The 20,163-nt window shown below is 33.4% G+C and overlaps 1 protein-coding gene across 1 annotated transcript in view; it reads right to left on the reverse strand.

The window, feature by feature from the left end:
- The window catches only part of Galphaq (G protein alpha q subunit), a 56,191-nt gene that overhangs the window by 34,149 nt on the left and 1,879 nt on the right, over positions 1-20,163 (reverse strand). The window lies entirely within an intron of this gene.

The raw sequence follows: 20,163 nt of genomic DNA on the forward strand, positions 1-20,163 counted from the left end.
TCCACGAAAAACCCCAATTCCCTTCTGTATTACTATAATCTCGCGTAATCCTGTCCCGAGTCGTATCATCCTCTACGCCCACAATTGCTCTGGTACCCAAAAACCATTTAATAACGTTCGATGCGTTGCATATCCTTCGTTATTCGCAATCTTCCCAAACGTTCAGGTACCCTTTGAACTGCCCGTTTGAAAAATTCCACGTTTCTAGCTTCAGCCAATTTTCGAGCCAATTCTGCAGTTCCGCGTTATCGTGGCAGGAAATTCCTCTGAAAGCAGCTCGAAGAGGACGGGCAAGATGATGGTCTGCGGAGAGGATACCCAAGAATCTTCCATCCAAGATCTAGAATGACCATTTTCGTTAAATTTGCGGTGGAGGGTCAAGCATTGTCACAGCGAGATACCCTCACCCCTGCTTGGTTGTTGCATCAGCCATCTCTAAGTCACTTTTCTCATGATTTTGGATTCCTTCATACTAAATAATTCGTCGAAGCTGTCTACAAGGAGGATCAAAAGTCTTTTTAATAGTAGATGATAACTGACAAGCTCGTTTTCGTTTGCTTTTCACCTTTGTTTCGCAAACGTGACGCGAAGCTATCTTCTTTGGTGCCTCTGACGATTGGGTTAGAAAATGGTGGACGGTGAGTTGCAAGAAGATGGCAGGTAGGTGAATCGTTGGATGGACTGGTTTGTACAACCAGGTTTCATTCTCAAACACTTTTATCGAACTCTGATTATAATTCAGACATTTATTTATGCAACAAAATTAGCTCACCACGATATTAGTCGAAAATGTCAATACAACTAAAAATTTTATAGCAATTCAATAGATTCTGATCCCTTCATTTATTCCAACAAATTAGCTCATACATTAAAGATACCACAGATTGCTTTATTATTCATCATCACTGTCAAATGTACTATCATAGATCAATTTTTTAAACCATTTGAGTTGTTGAGATTTTCTTATGCGAAAAACGTGTTATAAGGAGACCGTGTTATAGAAGAGCTATCGCAATTTTATACGAGACTTGACTGCACTTGATATTCTATAATATTTCGATTGATACGGGTTCAAAAATGTTTTTGGATATAGTATTCAAAATTTGATTTTATGAAGATAGATAGGCTTTCTAAATAGATGTTATTTTCTGCCAGTAATAACAATTAATTGTTCATGAATTTTATTTCTGACCAACCTGTAGATTTATTCCTTAGAATCTCGTTGCATCGATACTGATGTAACTAGAAAATGACCTGATGGTACTCAAAAAAGAATATTCCTCTCTTTCGTATTTTTTTGACCAGTAACAATTAGCATATATAGGTCATTGCTTTATTTTTAAACGAACTACATTGAAATTGAAGGTTCTAAAACGCGGCCTTCTCATATTGGGAAAGTTCATTTTAATAGCATTTTAGAAAAAAAAATGCTCTCTATTTTCGTACCCTTCTAACCAATAATCTATCTACTCTCAGATACATATGTATCTCTACGGAATTAAGGCACAATGCAACAGAGTATATTCTATATACTACACCCATAAAATCAATTAACTATAAATATTAACGAATATTATATCATAAATGAATTTACGTCACCACGCGAATTATAAATAATAGATAATTATAAACTAATAAATAATACGACCATGAAGTAACTATAAATATTACGCGCGAAGAATATACGATAAATTAACTATAATAAATATTTATATACAAATTATAATAAAAAATTAGAATCCAAATGCAACAAAAGAGAATATCAAGTCCATGTCGATATGAGGCCACGAAGTGTTAATCATTCACCTCTTCTATGATATTTGTACAGTGGTACACTATCTGAACCAATTTATAAGTTGATTGCCATAAATCTTTGCGAATGAAATGTTTCAAACGTCAAAGCTAGATGTACCTAAGGCTCTAGTCCACAGTGAAGGTTGTATAGGCATGTTTAAAACGTGAAAATCATTTTTTTCGTGCTATTCTGGTGGCGATGTAACCTTTATCAGGTACAATAAAAATATTTTCAGCTGCCTTCGTGGCTTTACAACCCAGATTAAGCTCATAGAGCAACACGTGTCGAGGATGTTCGCTGTTATTCACTTGAGATTCCATCGTGTTTTTTAAGCAATGTTTCATCGCTGTTAATGCGAAACAAGGAACTCCACGACAATTCTGAATGTAGGAAAATATGGAATGGAAGATGGAGTTGGAAAAATAAAAAAAAATTCGTCACGAAACGAAAGTAACGTAAGCTTATTTTGGACGACCTAATGTAAATAGTGATTGTAGTAATATAAATTGCAGGTTTGAATAAAAGCGAAACACGTAATCCAATAATAGAGTTGAAACCTTCGGGAAAATAAAATCTCATTGATTTCATTTATTATTTTTAACTTTAGACTTTGAGTGACCTTCGACTTTTTATCAACACCTTAGAAACAAACTATTATAGATATATAATATTATATATATGTTGTTATGTGTGATATAATGATTATATATTATCCACTGCATATTATATTTGATATTATTATATATCATTCTTTTTATAGTATATATTAGATTTGATAATATTATATGTTGTATACTCTACATTATAAATTATATTTCAATTATTGTAAATGTTATATATTATACATTTTATAACATATTATAAAATATATTATTTTCCGTTATGTATTATATATTATCCATTGCATATTATATTTGATATTAGATTTGATAATATTATATGTTGTATACTCTACGTTATATATTATATTTTATATTATTGAAAATGTTATATATTATACATTTTATAGTATATATTAGACTTGATATTATCATACTTTTCATATTCTATGTTATATTATTATCTTACGTATTTTATAATATATATTATATTCTGTATTTAAGATTGTTATATACTATATTTATTATACTCTCGTACTGTATTATCATACTATTTGATACTCTATTTATCCATGTTATTATCCATTGCATCATAAATTTTACAGTATATATTAAATTTGATATTACTATACGTTTCACATTTTACATTACACGTTATATTTTGTATTATTATCTTACATATTTTACAATCTACATTACATTCTATATTTAAGTCTGTTATATACCACGTTTCGTGTTATTATATATTTTATATTACACGTTATATTTCATACTACTCAGCGTATATTGCGTCACGTATGTTATATTATATATAAATAAAAAAAATAATTTGCCGCACCAGTGAACGTTTAATAAAATTATCACGCTCGTTTAAGTGCGAGTGAATCACAGTGTGTACAGAGCATTCGGTTTACTGCTGATTATCGGTTTTAATGGTAAATAATGAACGAGGCGAATCAGTCAAGATATCTCGTACGATCTCGTAACCTATGGATCTTCGTTCCTTTTAAACGAAGTTAAACGGTCAACCAGCCGGAGTCGTTGTCAATTAAATGTCATATTACATCAATGCACGGCCGGAGCACAATGCCATTAACGACCGACTGACCTCACGCGATTTACAATTAACTAATATCTCCTCGGACGATTCGAACTAACGAACGCGAATTTTTCTTTGTCTCCATCCCTTGTCTTTCCTATTCACCATTCCGTTTCTTCCAATTGGCAGATGGATTTCTGTCAATTCGATTTATCATTTGCCAAGTATCAGAGTCCGGTATAATTTCACAGATGTTGATAAACGAGGAAATCATTTCGTAAAATTAATTACTAAAACAGAATAAAAAGTGTTAATCGGAAAAATACTATGCTGATAATAGAGATACGAGAGAGCAATAATAAAGAGACTTGGAATGTCTATTTCTTTTCTACGAATAATTTGTATAATTATTAATGATTGTAACATATGAATAGTTAAAAATAATAACAAGAGAAATTAATAACTAAAAATAAAGAATTAATAATAACAGAGAAAAATTAGGAATAATTATTAGAAAAATAATTAGAGTGTATTTATATAGAATAAAAATTTCCTACATTGGGAATCCGACCATACTAAAAATATATTTTATTTTTAACCATAAGACAAATAACACGGAAATTGATTTGAATTTGAATAATTTAAAATTAAATAGTTACACCGTGAATTTATAGTATTCGAATGAACGATTACACCGCTTTCTCGTTTGGTCATCACTGTAATAAAAATAGGCCCTGTAGTAATTCATTTTTATGTTTCAGCATTTTTAGAACATAGCTATAATATTCTACAGTTCGTTTTATAGAACACATTATAATCCGTATTATAGGTGCAAAATATTTATAACTATTTTCTTTGAAAACAACACGAGGCTCTAAAATAACTATAGCAATAAAGAACCTTCCTATCCATAAAGAAGAATATTTTTACATACAAATTACCCACAAACTGTTATTAATTTCACTGAAAAATTCCGACATACTTCTTTACATTTAACATTTAATTCTGACAAATTGAAAATTATTTAACACTCGAATCGAATGGACAATTACGTTGAAAATAAATATAAGAATCAAAATAAAGCTACAAAAGAATCAAACAGATCTTGAACAAAATTATCGTCGTTATTTTCTCCTCCTTTTGTTTTAATTATCTCATCTTTTATCTTTTCTTCGGCCGAAGAAAAGATAAGAATTTTAAACAGGATACAAACTTTCTAATCTTAGGAATAGCACCCCTCTTATTTATCGCGTGTGTGCCTTGAAAATCGATTTAAATAACTTGCAAAAGTGCCTCCTCGACTTGTGCAAAGCAAAACGGTGTGCTTTAATTCATAAAGGAGCCGATGCAAAGCGTAAAAATTATTTTTAGGATTAAACTCCCTGGCGGATACATTGCTCGGGTCAAACTAAATGGACATCGATTAAAAATAAGTAACAACGTTATCAACGCGTTACAACGTGTGAGTAACTATTTCAGGTTACAGAGGAATAAGTCTCTAGACAGCACTGATATTAATACATTTTAGAATAACAACAAAATGTCGATAATCTTCGATTACTATATTAACAATATACTGATAAACCTGTAACTTGAACAATGTTCTAAATGGAATTAATATTATCTCCATTTTCCTTCACTAAAAAGTTTGAATACATGGATCTTGATTGTACATATTTATATTGATAGGTCGTGATTGATTTATTATCTAAAAATAAACTTTAGAGTATTTTATAAATGATTTTTTTTATAGAGATATTATAAAATACACAGAATACAGAATATATAATACATACAATTAAATATAACTGTATATATATTCATCTGTGTTTATATGTTAATATGTGTGTCTTTTAACCTGCAATACCATGTATTATATATCAGTTAAACGTATAATATTATAATCTATTAAAACAACTGATTTATCATCATATAATTATATATTATAGATAAATATAGAATTATATATTATAATAGATTATATATAACATATTTCAACAATACATCATACACTTAATTTTTTTAAATTTATTTATCAGTGTATATTCATAAATATTGTTACAAAAAGAACCAAGTACCATAAAACATTTAAAATTTCATCATAAAGGAAATTCTGTTAAAATGAAATAAGTTATATGAAAAAGTTACCAGTTCCATCCATCAACATTAACAGATTGTTTAAACAACGTGAAATGAAAGTTCATTTACGAGTTCGTAGTATCGAGTGTCGAGCGCAAAAGAAATGCACGAAAGTGGAATGCGATCATCACCGAACAGATTTCTAGTTCGACACGTTTCCGGTGCCCTCGTTGCCGTGGCAGCTACACAGCCGTGCTAAAATTAATTTCGTCGGAAGAAGAAAAAGATTAAGATCGACGAAAGAAGAAGTAGAAGAATTCGCGGCCGATCGGCAAACGTAACACGAAAATAGCGATGTGTGTTAAATCCACACGCAAAATCTTTCGCTATTATTCATTACTATACTTACTTGTCATTTATTTCCTCGTGATATAATCGTTTACCACCGAACGGTCCCATAACCTTTTTGCAATTAATCCACGTGTCGAACGAAATTCTCATTCTCTCGATAATACTTATGGACACAATCGTTCATTGTACCGTGTGTTTTTCGTGTTTCCAAAACACTCGAGGACGGATTTAACTCTCTGCAACGGTAATGCGCTAGTAAAACTTGCATTCTTTTTTAAGTGATGATCCGATGTTCTCGAAATGTGCAGATAAACGGGAGCGAATAGTAGAAGCGGAATTGTGTGAAAAGATAGTACACACGGATACAAATTAGCGTATCTTGCTGAAAGAAAAATTCACGCGGAGAAAGGGAATTCAATTAGATGAACATAACCTCTTATTTACATTCTTTCGTATATCTACGCTGTAATCGTATTCGACTTTCGCAATGTCCATTCTTTGACCTGAGCTAATACTTACATTTCATTTTCTCTCCTACGAATTCGTCTAACTTTCGATATACTTAGCTGTAATTTATAATATATGCACGTTGACGTTAATTTAATATGTGGGGAAAGAAGGAACACACGGTGACGTTGTTAAATTCGCCACCAGAGGGATGCTCGCTACAACGTGTTTCTCGCAAGTGCTGGTTCACCTATCCCTTTCATATAAACACCCTTTATGAATTAATTTTTAATATTTTGATATTTATAATATGAATTTGTCGAGGTGCTTTATTGATATAAAATATTCACTCTTTCTTCTATCTCTTGATTTCCTCTATCTCTTGTTTTTCCTTTCTACTATAGACCAATGGATAATACACGTTAACAACGACTAATTGAATCGGAATTTTCAATCTACAGTTTTTAAACCGTTTTATGATTTGCCTCGTTGTGACTTTCTAATACCTCGGTGTTCTTTCAACTTCTTTCGACAGAAAATACTTCGAAACAATGATTACTAAGAATATTATTGTAATATTTAGGTTATAATATATTATAAGGTTATGAAACGGAGAAAAATATACAGAAGACGAAATTGGTATACGGAACAACACAGATGTCCGAGTATGTAGTTGCATACGATATAATAATGGTAGTTCAGCTGAAAAAGATGGATAGGGAGATACAAAATTTATTGCTTGCACGACGAGAGCTAGGCTATCGTACATATCCCGATATACGAATGGTCGTTTGCTATTATTTAACACTTTCGCTACCGTAAGCGCTGATTGGTATCTTTTGTTACGTACGCGTCACCAGGCAAGATAACATCGATCAGAACTCTTTTTATCACTCCGCTAGTTTCAAATCGCCTTTTTGTGAAATGAAAACTGTTTCTTAGTCATTGTAAACTTGCCTACGGTTATCTACAATGGCTGCGATAACCACGACTATATTCATAATTATTAATTTTCTGAATAAATCGATAAAAATATTAGAATATGAAATATTTCATAGCTTTTTATTAAATACAGTCCAAATTTCATTACCATATCTTCGAGATTAATGGAATTATCTTTCCTACCACTAGGCTTATCCACATCAATCCACAACATTTACCATAATTCGTTATTGAAGTATGTGAAATTCTTTATTTTTCCTTATCACGAAATATCCATATCCAATATCGCCAGAAATATAAAACACATTAACAAATATTATAAATTACATCAAATAATCTACACTATTTTCCACACCTTTAGTATTTAATTTTTGATATTTTTAATATTTTTAATATTATATATTTTGTTTAGATATTGTATTCTAATTCATACAGAAAATATTCGACAAAAATAAAATTAAAATCACTAACATTTACTAATTAATTTACTCTTAAATTTCAGACCTTCCTTACACCCAGTAGTAAAATTTAAATCAAAGAAAATTAAAAATGGTAATTACAGAAAATTAGAAGTTATCTATCCTTCGCCTAATTTTTATTTTTATTCTATAAATGAAACAGAAATTCGCCTAGTATACCAAGTCTGTAAAAGGAAAGTGAAAAATAGAAATTTCTGAATCGACATTTTTTCTCGCTATTTTCGCGTGGAAATCGTTAATCGATGGCCTTCGTAAATTCGATTATAAAACGAAACCTGATCGGCGACCACCGATTGGCAAAGTCTTGAATTTTTGTTCATTAAACTTCGTTCTTGCTCATCAATTTACAGTCTTGCATAAGAATCGCTAAACGCAAATTTTCCCATATTCTACTTTATGACGAAGGTCACGCATTAGATATAGCAATATGTTCATATAAGCGGCACGGAAGCGACCGCAATCTTTAATGTCACTACTTCCGGACTTGCGTGTACAAGCACGCTAATAATATCAAACTTTTAATTAACGTTTTAAGAGGAATTATTTTTTCAATAGAGAAACATTTTAAAAAATTATATTCAATTTTGTTTTCTTTCTAAATTTGAAGAGATACAAATTTTAAATAATCTAAATTATAAATTATAAATTATAAAATAAAAATCTAAATTAAACAAAAAAATAAATAAATTTAAATAAAAAAAAAATTGTTTGAAACTTTACAAGTTTTTAAAAATATTGGAAATCCTCAATTTTGTATTGAATAACTGGCAACGTTTATTAAGGAAAAAATTAATTTTAATATTTAACAGATCATTTATATTATTTTCGTTCACCTAAACCGCGTGAAATGTGATGTAATTTAAAAAGGCAATTTTTAAGCATTTATGAGACGAAAACGTGACAAATAAGGGAATGAATACTCTCATGTATGAATACTACAGGAACTAACACTTGTAACGCTATTTTTGGAAACCGGCACACGTGTCGATTAATTATTCATAAGTCATTCTTTTATTTTTGGACAAACTACAAATTCATCGTGTATAACTTCATTGTATAGAAATTGAAATGAGTAGAAACTAAGCTTCTCATATTAACGAAGCTCATTCTAATCCTATTTTAGAAAGAGAAAAAAAATTCACCTAAAAAAATAAAATCCTGAAAATAAAATAAAACCAAACAGGCCTGAACGTTTAAAATTTAATTCAAAATAAAAAATTACAAACTAATACGATTTTACGTATTTCATACATTACAAAAATGTATTAATAAAATAAAATGATTTTCGTGAAACTAGAGAACATCTCGTTCAGACATGACAAAGCTATAAAATGATAAAAAAACAATAAAGAAAAAGAAAAAACACGATAAGTCGCTAGATTCTCATAATTCGACATAATTCAATATCCCTAATCTAATCTTTCTAACTCGTTTCGTCGTCAACTTTCGCTTCACTACCCGAACGCCATCTATCCTTATCGTATATTGCGTAACGATTTCTTAACAACGCTAGGAAAATCTCTATATAATTTCTCCGAACTGTATACCCTCTTCCTCGAGTAATCTCGCCAAAACAGTCGCCAATTGTAACAAATCGAAAACCCTGGTTCCCACCATTTTCGTCTCTACGTGGACACGAAATAACCTCAACGTTCGATTGTAGGAATAACCTACAACGAGAGATTATCTTTCGCAAAACTCTCGCGTGATTAGGACACGAGCTAAAATATCACTAGCCCGTACATTGGCCAATAGTCGAGCAGTCGTATTTTCCTGGTTGCATCAGAAACAGGCGATACTTTCCCCGAGAATAATGTATTCGGAATTTGCGAAACGAATTTCGACGAAAGGCTGGCGCGCATCGAGTTGGCGCAGAAGGGGGGTCGCGCGACCGTGCTGCCCCCACCACGCGGCCAGCGTCGACGTGTAACGTGTACGCGAGGAATCCTCGTATGGCGACACTATTATGGTAATACAGGCTCCGTCGAAGGTTAAGAACTTAATCGGTGCACAATGAATAGAGTTATGAGAGAATGTGACCGAGAAAATTATTCCACGCTCGCTACGCTACTCACGTCCCCGTGGCCGGAAGAACAGAGTCCGAGTTAATGCTTGAAACTTATTTCTGCGCTTACTCCAAACCTTACTAGAAATACAAACGATCGCAAGAAAAACCGACCGACATTCCGATCTAGTAAGTAATACGCTTTGTTTACGGAAACCGTTTGGGCGCTCCACGCGAATTTTTCCCAAACACTGCCGAGCATATTCGTTCGAGAAGAATGCCGAACTAAATGTTCTAAATAAATTATATTAAATCTCGAGCGATTTAAAAATTCTTGCTCTATCTTCTGGGTATACGTACGCGAATATGTATGGGATTTATATGGGAGAGGAAGATTGGATGTTTCGTTAGAATTTTATCCGAGGATCGATCGTAAAATTTGGGATCGACATTATGTTCGATTTTCGTTGGGAAGTATCGGCTTTTAACCGGTAGATGGAGCAAGTGAAATCGGACTTTAGAACTGTATAATATCCTGCTCGTGATTTATGTTCGTACTATCCTTTTCGCGCTGCATCCTCGCGCAAGAATTCTTGCGAGCCTTCGAAACCATCGAATACGTTGCTGAAGATAAAATATTTTCCTACCTGCGCGAGTTGAAAAGGCTTGTATTTTTTGGCACCGGTTACCTACGTATTTCTAATATATGCGTTAGGGTAACTGTTATTCGAGTACACATTTGAAATTACAAATGTGTAATGAAGAATGGTAAACTGCGATGAAAAATTTAATTTTTGTGATGGAGAATGTGGATCGATTTGAAATTTTTATCGTGCATGATTTTTGATTAATTACATAATCATTCGATACTTTTTGTTAACCCTCTATTGTGCGTCATGTGATTTGTTATGGGGTTTTATTTTCCAATTTTATTTACTTATTTGTTACTACATTATTACATTACTATAGCGTTATAAGTATTTTGAATAGTTTTTCTCTTTTTGGGAGTAAATAAAATGCTATTTATAGAGGATTAATGTCAATGGTGAATAAATACAATAAAATTTTAAAGAGAATTCCATGTGCCCGCCTCAAAACGTCATATTTGTATTAGAAAATGAATCAGAAGAATATATTTTTTAATAATCTAGTAATTTAGGAGAGGAATAAAAATTATAATATAGTTTGTGATTCATATAGCATATTGGAGCTTTTAAAGCAGTGAACCTTGACATTTGAATAAATGACCCTAGTTATGTTTTTACTTGATATTGTTCTAAGAAATATACCTCGTTGACATGATATTACTATTGTATTTTAAACCAAAAAATACAGCTATTCCATCAAAAACAAAATTCCCAATAAACGACTCTAAAGGATCCAAATTAACCAATCTTACTGAAATTATTTTCAAAATCCTTCAACTTTTAAAAATTTCCCACACTTTGCTAGGAAAATTAGGAAGTTAACAAAATGCAGAAGCCATCAGTGTGATTTCCAGGTAGCTGAGACAGCTGAAGTTGCCATATCAATGACAGAATTCCCAATAAGTGACCCAAAAATTCAAAATTATCTTCATACACCCTAATTTCCAAAAATTCAACTACCAATCCTGCACTCTGCTAGGAAAATTAAGAAATTAATAGAAAACAGAAGCCATCAGCGTAAGTTCCAAATAGCTCAGATAGTTGAAGTTGCTCTATCAATGACGAAATTCCCAATAAATGACCCAAACATTCAAAATCTTCTTCACACATTTTAATTCCAAAAACCCCAATCTTCTCCACACACTCTAATTTCCAGAAATTCAACTATCAATCCTGCATTCTGCAAGGGAAAGTAAGAAATTAATAAAAATCAGAAGCCATCAACGTGACTTCCAAGTAGCTGAAACACTATAGCCTAGCCTGACGATCGATTCCCACATTTTAGTATAATTTCCAACCGGCCCCCTTTTTAATCGTGTTAATTACACCGAGGAAAGATATACATTCTCCGTTGTGGTTCCCCCATTGTAGAAATTACGAAAGCACTTCGTTAAGCAACTGTCAGGATCGCTACGAGCGAAAACGAACGCGTGTCGTTAACGAGCCATTAGAAATTATTCAGCGTGCTTGCGTAACAGAGAATTCCGCGTCTTCCGCCCGAGGCATTAAGCCCTTAGCACACCTTAGCCAGCATCCTGCGCGGAGGTGCACCAAACGGGCGGACCCAGATGGGTGGCGCAGTCGAGTTCGAGCCCAAGTGGCGATCGATGAACGAAACGGAGTCGATGGGCCAGGATTTCCGTTCGGATGGCATGGAGAGCACGCGTTTCTCCGATTTCGGAGTTCATCGGCACGGGAAAAGGCTGCTACGTGTGTCGCGAGGCTAACGGTAACCGGCTAAGCCAATCGATGAATCTCTCGAATTTCACCAAAGCTTCGTTCCTCGTTACACGACTGGCAATTCAATTAAAGCAACGTTCGATTACGACAGCCAACACTCTGACCCTAATTTACCTGCGCGTTCCTTCGTCTGGGACCGTCTTCCTTCGTCAGAGCCTTCGCTGGCCTTTGCCCTGGACAAGAGGACCTAAGGTCTATTGGACTCAGCAGCAGGGAATAATAATAGATAGGAACTAATAAGGAGAAATGATTGGGGCTGGAGAATGTTGGGAAATACAAATCCCAAAGCAAGGGAAATCGAATAATGGCATCAGATGATGATAGAATATGATAAAAAGACAAGAGCATTGACTATCAAGGAACGATATAATTAAGAACCAGCAGGATAATTGAGATTGAAGAACGAAATAGGAATTTTTCGAGAAAAGGGAACCTGGGAAATTCTAGAGTAATTGGAGGAATTACAATAATTCAGAAGTAACGCAATTCCCAAATTAAATTTAAGTCGAACAATCGCATGATGTATCAGAAGAATAAGTGTTGCTCCTATACATATAACGAGCAATAATAACGATAATTCGTGAAATAATTGAGATTAAAGAAAGAAACATGAATCTTATGAAAAGACAGAAGAAATACGAGTCCCAAGAAGTTGAGTAATATCGTCACAAATTTGGCAAGGGAAGATAAACGATTTCCAAGTTGACAGTATTCGTGAGCCATAATAACAGTGACAATAACTAATAACGTAAGTATAGTAATCAGGGTCCAAGGATGAAATGCCAATCCTTTGAGAAGGAGGGACCACATAAGTCCCACAGCAAAGATAAATCGAATAAGCAATGAGAATATAGCAATAAGTATAATAACTCGTGTAATAACTAGCATTGTAAAAGGCACAAACTTTCTGAGAAACGAGGAAGATGAAAATCCCCAAATAAAAATGGAAGCACGTCGAAGAATCACACTGAATGAGACAGGAACCTTAACGCTTCTTATGTGATTTTCTAACATTTTCTAGCAACCAATAGTAATTCGAAAAACAACTAGAATTGTACAAAAATTCGAGACTTATGAGAAAAGGAAAAGACAGACGACCCAAGTTAAAGAAGAGTCGAATAATCATATCAAGGAAGCATAATTGACTCAACAGTGCTTGTTCAAGAAAGGACACTTTCAGTATATTAACTCTTTGCACTCGAAAATTTTTTGGCCAGAGTATTTCAGAAATTCGAAAGCTGACGATATTTTTCTGAGCAGTAAATAAAGAATCACATAATAATCACTACGCAGAATTATTCGATTTCGATACCTTACACTTGCATTATCTTAAATTTGATATATTAATTAACATCGATCTTCAAAATTGTATCAAACGGTGACTGAAAATCGCTTCTCGAGTGCAAACCTAGCAAAACTTCGTCCATAATACCAGTAACGATAACTCCTGAACTAACTATGTAAGGAAGAGCAAGTTGAGAGACAAGTTTAGAGGCAACCTGAAGAATTAGTAAGAAACGAATATTACGAGTCCCACATGTGAATAGCGTGCAACGAGCAATAGTGCCAACCTGCGAAACAGCTAGAGCTGTAAAAGAAACTCAGGCCGAGAGATATATCTAAGTCCCAAAGTGAAAGTAAGTCGAATAATCGCGTCGACAGACACCAGTGACCCCTATAATCCCAGCATTTGCTACCAAGCAAAGCTGTCACTAACAATACCCGATATCTACAACTGCCAACTTTCCAACTCGAGGACCAAAATACGAATCTCGTAGAAACAGAATGTGGGGAGGTTAGGGTTCTTCCTCGTCTTGTTCCTGTGACTTCCTGATGGTATCTTAGTAGCCATCTTGCTATGATAGGTAGTAGGTAAAAGGACGCAAGGAAGGAATGCGTTTCGTCCCAGGCCTGCTAGTTGACTCGTCAGTGAAGCTTCCTAGCAGGCCCCACCACCTTAGACGAAGAACACTTAAATAGGATACTTATATTTATGGAAGTCGAGGATTCACCGAGGACTTGCGAGAAACCTCGAACCTCAGTTTTCCATCTAGCGGTGAATCTGTGAACTTTAGTCGCTACAAGGAAATAGCACACGTGTCCCATAGCTCGTGCATGGAGCTATTCCCCATGAAATGCTAAGGAAAAACGATTGGAGTAGGACCCTGCGCCTATGTCGATAGCTGACATCGCCAGTTTAGGCACCGTGGAACAATCACAACCATTTCCTTGGTCATTATCTCGTGGAGACGTGGAATTAGATAAAATCGTGCGTCCAGGCACAAGCTGAGGGTAAACGCCAACAAGAATAAACTGTGCTAGCAATCGATCTCGATGCAGAGCATTGTTCACGCGAAATCCCTTAGGAATGAGTAACACGATGACGAAGATGTGCAATGAGTCTAACATTGGCGAGGCTAGGCTAGGCTTGGGTGATGATAAAACGATTCGTCGAACGCGAACGTGGGATTCTGTTTTTGGCGAAGATTCGTCAGGAAGAGGGAAAATGCAGGGGGTGACGCAAGGGTGGAGAAACGGAGAGGAAATATCGAGCTTCGGGGCGAGAGACTCGCATGAAAGAGCAGCAGGATACCTGGGGCCGCTTGTACGCGCTGACACCCGATAAAAAACCGCTTCGAGCACGTTTAGCTCGGGTTTCATTTTGCGGGATAGCTAGGTAAATATGCACACTAGCCTCGCGTGAATCATGCAGTCACAAAGGCATGAAAGTCTCGCAGAGACAATGCGCGGTAACGAGCAGCGACTTCTCAGATCATAAGCAAGGTGAGTTTCTCGCAGCCGGGTATATCGCGACAAAGGGATTTGAAACCGACCGGTTTGGATCGCGTTACCGATTCTATTACGCGTCGCGTTAACGCTGAACCTAAGCCATAGCCTAAATCACCGTTTTCGAAAACTTCGTCAGAAATTCCGCGGTCAACGTTATCGTCTTCATCGCTCGTCTTCGTGATTTTTCTCGATTAAATAGTCTCCTATTATTTACAAAAATGATCTTTTTTGGCTCTGCTTCTTTTTGATTTGTCGGTAATTTGACGGTGGTAGGTTTAGTTGTCAAGTTTGCAGAATTATATCTAATATTCAATATTTGAAAAATAAAATTGGCAGATTTGCAGTGTCAGGAATTGTCTTGGGTAAGTGCGGCGAATTATTGCCAACTGATTTTTGTTCATTGCAAAGGCTGCTGTTGGAAGAATTGCATGAGCAGATAGGAGAGGATTCTTTATGTAAGAATACATCGAATAATTTTAGAATAAAGTTTTTTCATTTAAAACATAATTTTTTGGAAAATCGACTTTGGAAACCTGTTGGGTGTACATGTAGTTGAGATAAAGTCCATCGAACGAGTAGAAGCTGATAGTTTATGTAAAAATAGATCAGAATGGTAGAACAAAGTTTTTCACTCGAAGCATAATTTTCTAAAAAATTGATTTTGGAAATCTGTTGAGGCATACATAGAGTTGAGATAAGATCCATCGACCAAATACGGGGTGATAGTTTACGTAAAAATAGGTCAGAATGGTAGAATAACGTTTTTGCACTCGAAGCATAATTTTCTGAAAAATTGATTTTGGAAATTTTTTAGAGCGTACATGTAGTTGAGATAAGGTTCGTCGAACGAGTAGGAGGTAACAGTTCGTGTAAAAGCAGGTCAAAATGGTAGAATAAAGTTTCTTCATTCGAAGCATAATTTTCTAAAAAATCGATTTTGGAAATCTGTTGGGGCGTACATGTAGTTGAGATAAGGTTAGTCGAAGGAATAGGAGGTGATAGTTTGTGTAAAAATAGGTCAGAATAGTAGGATAAATTTTTTTCATTCGAAGCATAATTTTCTGAAAAATCGAGTTTGAAAATCCGTGGGGCGTACATGTAGTTGAGATAAGATTCGTCGAACGGTTAGGTGATTCTTTACGCAAAAATAGACTGAAAGTACAGAATAAAGTTCTTCCATCCGAACTATAGTTTTCGAGGAAATCAATTTTGAAAATCCGTGGGGCGTACAACCGCCGAATTGTACATGTAGTTGAGACAAGGTTCGTTGAACTGATTGGAAGTGACAGTTCGTGTAAAAGTAGGTTAAAAATGTAGAATAAAGTTATTCCATTCGAAGCATAGTTTTTTAAAAAATCGATTTTGAAAATCCGTGGTGTGTATGCACTGAAATGTACATTCAGTTGAAATAAAATTCATCGAGCAGACTGGACATGATACTTCGTGTAAAAATAGATTGAAAATGTGGAATACTATTTTTTCATCCAAGGCTTGGTTTTTGGAAAAATCTATTTAAAAATTCTGTGGGGTGTGCATACGCTTATAGGTATAGCTAAGATAAGGTCTCTCGAGTCACACTGTATTTGTATACAATATTTTTCACAAGTTGTTAAGTTCAAGGATATACGTACAAAGAAAAAATTTATCGTCGATACTTTATTTTATCGATTAAGTATCTTAATCGCATAAATGCACAGTGCACACATACGAATTCTCAGAATCGATTTTCTTGAAAACTAATTAAACTAATTAAAGAAATTTATTCTAGACTTCTAACATACTTTTGCAGAAGAAATCATCTCTTGTTCACTTCCTATTCGACCGCACCCTGTAGACATATATAGGGTGGTCCGTAAATCAGGCCCTATATTTCACCTACTTTTGATAATTTATATAAAAAATATTTCAAAATGTTTTATTTATTACATTTGATTTATTGGTATCGAACGAAGAATTTATTAATGTAAAAAATTAATTGAAAACATTTTTTTTTGTACCAAAAATTGGAACCAACCTATATTCTTTAACTAGCAGCAAACATTGTTTTTTAATATTTTTGAACTCTGCAGAAAACGAAATTCGATAACGTAAAAGCGTGTACCACTTTAATTATCTGATTCTAAAATAATGTAATTTGTGTCTGAAGTACAATCCACGCCAATGCATGACGTTGATGCCAACTCAAACGCAAACGTAAACAAGAATACACTCTAGGTAATACAAATAACTGAAGACTAAATGTTACGAAGGTCATAAAAGTAATCAGAGTAAGTGTTCAAACTGCATTCCACCTTCTGCAACGTAAAGTACTTCATGTACGACCGACCAACTAAAATATATTTCAAAACCAAATTGAATTATTTTAGACAGATAATTAAAACGATAAACGATAAACTTACTAAATTCATTTTTATCTACAACTTGAGAAATCTAAAAGAAAAATTATATATAATACATGATACTCCTTCAAAAAGTACAAAATATAAAAAACTATAGTTTTTTTACAAAGAATTAAACAATTTTTTATATCCATTTTTCAATAAATATCAACAAGTTTTCACTTGAAACATATTTCTATTTAGCAGAAGGAACTCAAGTGTCATAGCGACTACTTTGTGCACCACCCTGTATATATACTATCCGTTAACATGGACAAAATTAAACCGTGGACGTGAAACTTTGTAACCCGACAGTCTACTCAAATCTGCCAGTTTCGAAAAGTTGAACGATTGTGTCTCTACAGTCGTGACCAACTGTGGGTATACAGTATACAGAGTTGCCAGTGATTATACCCAGCCTGCACCAGCCTTTAAACGCCCGAAGAGAGGGAAGTTTGAACGCGCGGCTAATCTTACGCGGTCGATGATGTTTGCCGAATGATTATTTGATGCCATGATTCTGTATTACAACCGCACGTATACACGCGAATCTTCAACGATTCAATGCTGAGCCTCTCGAAGTGATTAGCACTAGCCATACCACAGCTCAAATAAGCATTCCCAAATTTTGTATTATATTGTAATATATTGTATTACAATATACAACATTGAATTCGCTATTAGCTGATAACTTGACTTTCCATTTTTTTTTTAATAACAAAATTTGTATTAAAAAACTTTTTATTAAAAAAAATACGTGTATTGAAAATACGTATGAATTTTTCAATATCTTTTGTTTCATTTTTTTCTCTAAATTTTTCATTTTCCCGTTTACAGGTCTTTTGACCGGTCGTGATAGGTTAGTGTCAATCGATCGACAAAATTGCGCTGTGATGAAATTGTTTATATTAAAAAATTGTGAAATATATTGAGATTTCTGAACAATTTTGTAACAATTTTAAAAATTCCTTGAAGTGTGGCTTCTATGTTATCGTTCGAGTAACTGTGAGAGAAAAATAAATTATACCTGTCTTAATGATCCAACGACCTCCATGTTAATGCCTTTTGCTGATTATTTTATGGGACAATAGAATTTTTGACACTTTACAAACTCCAATATGGTATATGAAAAATAATATTGCTGAAGATATCGCTCCGAGTTAGCTGAAAGTGTTAATTTTGTAATTTTATTTCGTATTCAAAAAAGTAAAAATTTTTTAAGAATATTAACGTCTATATATATATTGAAAAATTGTCGAAAGTAATTGAATTTATTAATTTCCATTTTTCTATTACATTTTTGCTTCCATTTTGTTTGCAAACTGAATGAAAAAGATTTTGAAAATATTAATATTAAAACCATATAAATAAATTATTGAATTTATTATTTTTTATTTTTATACATTTTTATTAATTCAAAATTGTAAATAATTAGAAAAGTATAGAAAAATCGATTAGTATTTATTATAATATGTACTAGAAAACTAAATTTAAATATTGTAATTTTGCTCATTTTTTTGAATATATTATATTAAACTATTATACAAATAATTATATATATCAAACTATAGAAATAAAATATTTCTATTTTAAGAAAAATTGTAAAAAGTTGAGGTAAAAAAAAATCATGACTTGGATTTTAAAAAAAGAAGTCACATTAATAGAAAAATATTCATCTTACAGAAATGTATAGTAACTCAAAATATTGAAAAATTCAATTTTAAGAGGAAACTAGATTTAAATTCACACGGATATTTACAACAATCAAATATGTATAAAAAATAAAATATTTCAATAATAAATCAATTAATAGTTAAAATATCGCTATATTAACTACGCAGAAAATCTTGTGCTCTTGGATTTGGTTTATAGTCATGAAAACTCGCTAACCTGATATACTAAATACCATGCATTAAACAATGCATTTAAGCAATAAAGATCAACATGCGGAAAAGCATTTTAAGTGTTCCTCGACTGTATCTTTACTTTAATCTGTAAAATACAAATACAAAATATGCGTTATTTTATAAAGAAAATATTAATTCACTCATATGTGGAAATGCACCAAATACATATAATGCAAACCAATTATTGAACGTGGATCGCATCATTCTAGTGGAGAATTATATATATAAAGACATAATATTACACATATACTTAATTTCGGTAAAATTTTATAAATCCCATTTTCGTTTCCAAAAATAGTACAACAACGTGTAAGGTCAATGTGTGATTTTATTATTTCGATACGTATGTGTTATATAGACGCTGAAATAAGTATAGTATGTCTTTTCTACCGCAGCGCCATCTACGATATGAATTTCTCGCGTAACTCAGGAATATACGATATACTCAAAAAGTTACAAAATCTCAATTATTTTGTCAGATTACTTAAGACTGAATTTATCGCACAATTAAAAATTACACTTACAATGAAAAATGGATAAGATATACGAGTACACGTAAGATCAGCACGTACCTCTCGATAACTGTACTAATTTTAGAAACGGTTCTCCTCCTGTCTATCGTGAAACCATTGGTTCACTGATAGCATGGATAACTGGTAAGACACCGCATCGAATTAATTTCCACTGTCGTAAAAAAATTCTCTTACAACACTCGCTTCCTGCTAATCTCGTAATTTCATTAACGCATACAACTTTGTAGCGTGAAAGGAGAACGTTATAAAAATCATATCCACGATAATTTCTTGTATGGGAAAATCGATTTGCTCAATCGGCAACCCACAAAGCAGCGATAATAATAAAACGGCTTTTAATATCTTGGCAATTTTCTAAAAACGTCTCTTTACATGCAGCCAAGCTCAAGAAATCTGTGCGTGATCGTGAGCAAGTACGCGTACAATGGCAGC

This window comes from Eufriesea mexicana, unplaced genomic scaffold, assembly GCF_001483705.2.
Source record: "Eufriesea mexicana isolate 0111107269 unplaced genomic scaffold, ASM148370v2 scaffold3519, whole genome shotgun sequence".
In the NCBI taxonomy this organism is placed as follows: Eukaryota; Metazoa; Arthropoda; class Insecta; order Hymenoptera; family Apidae; genus Eufriesea; species Eufriesea mexicana.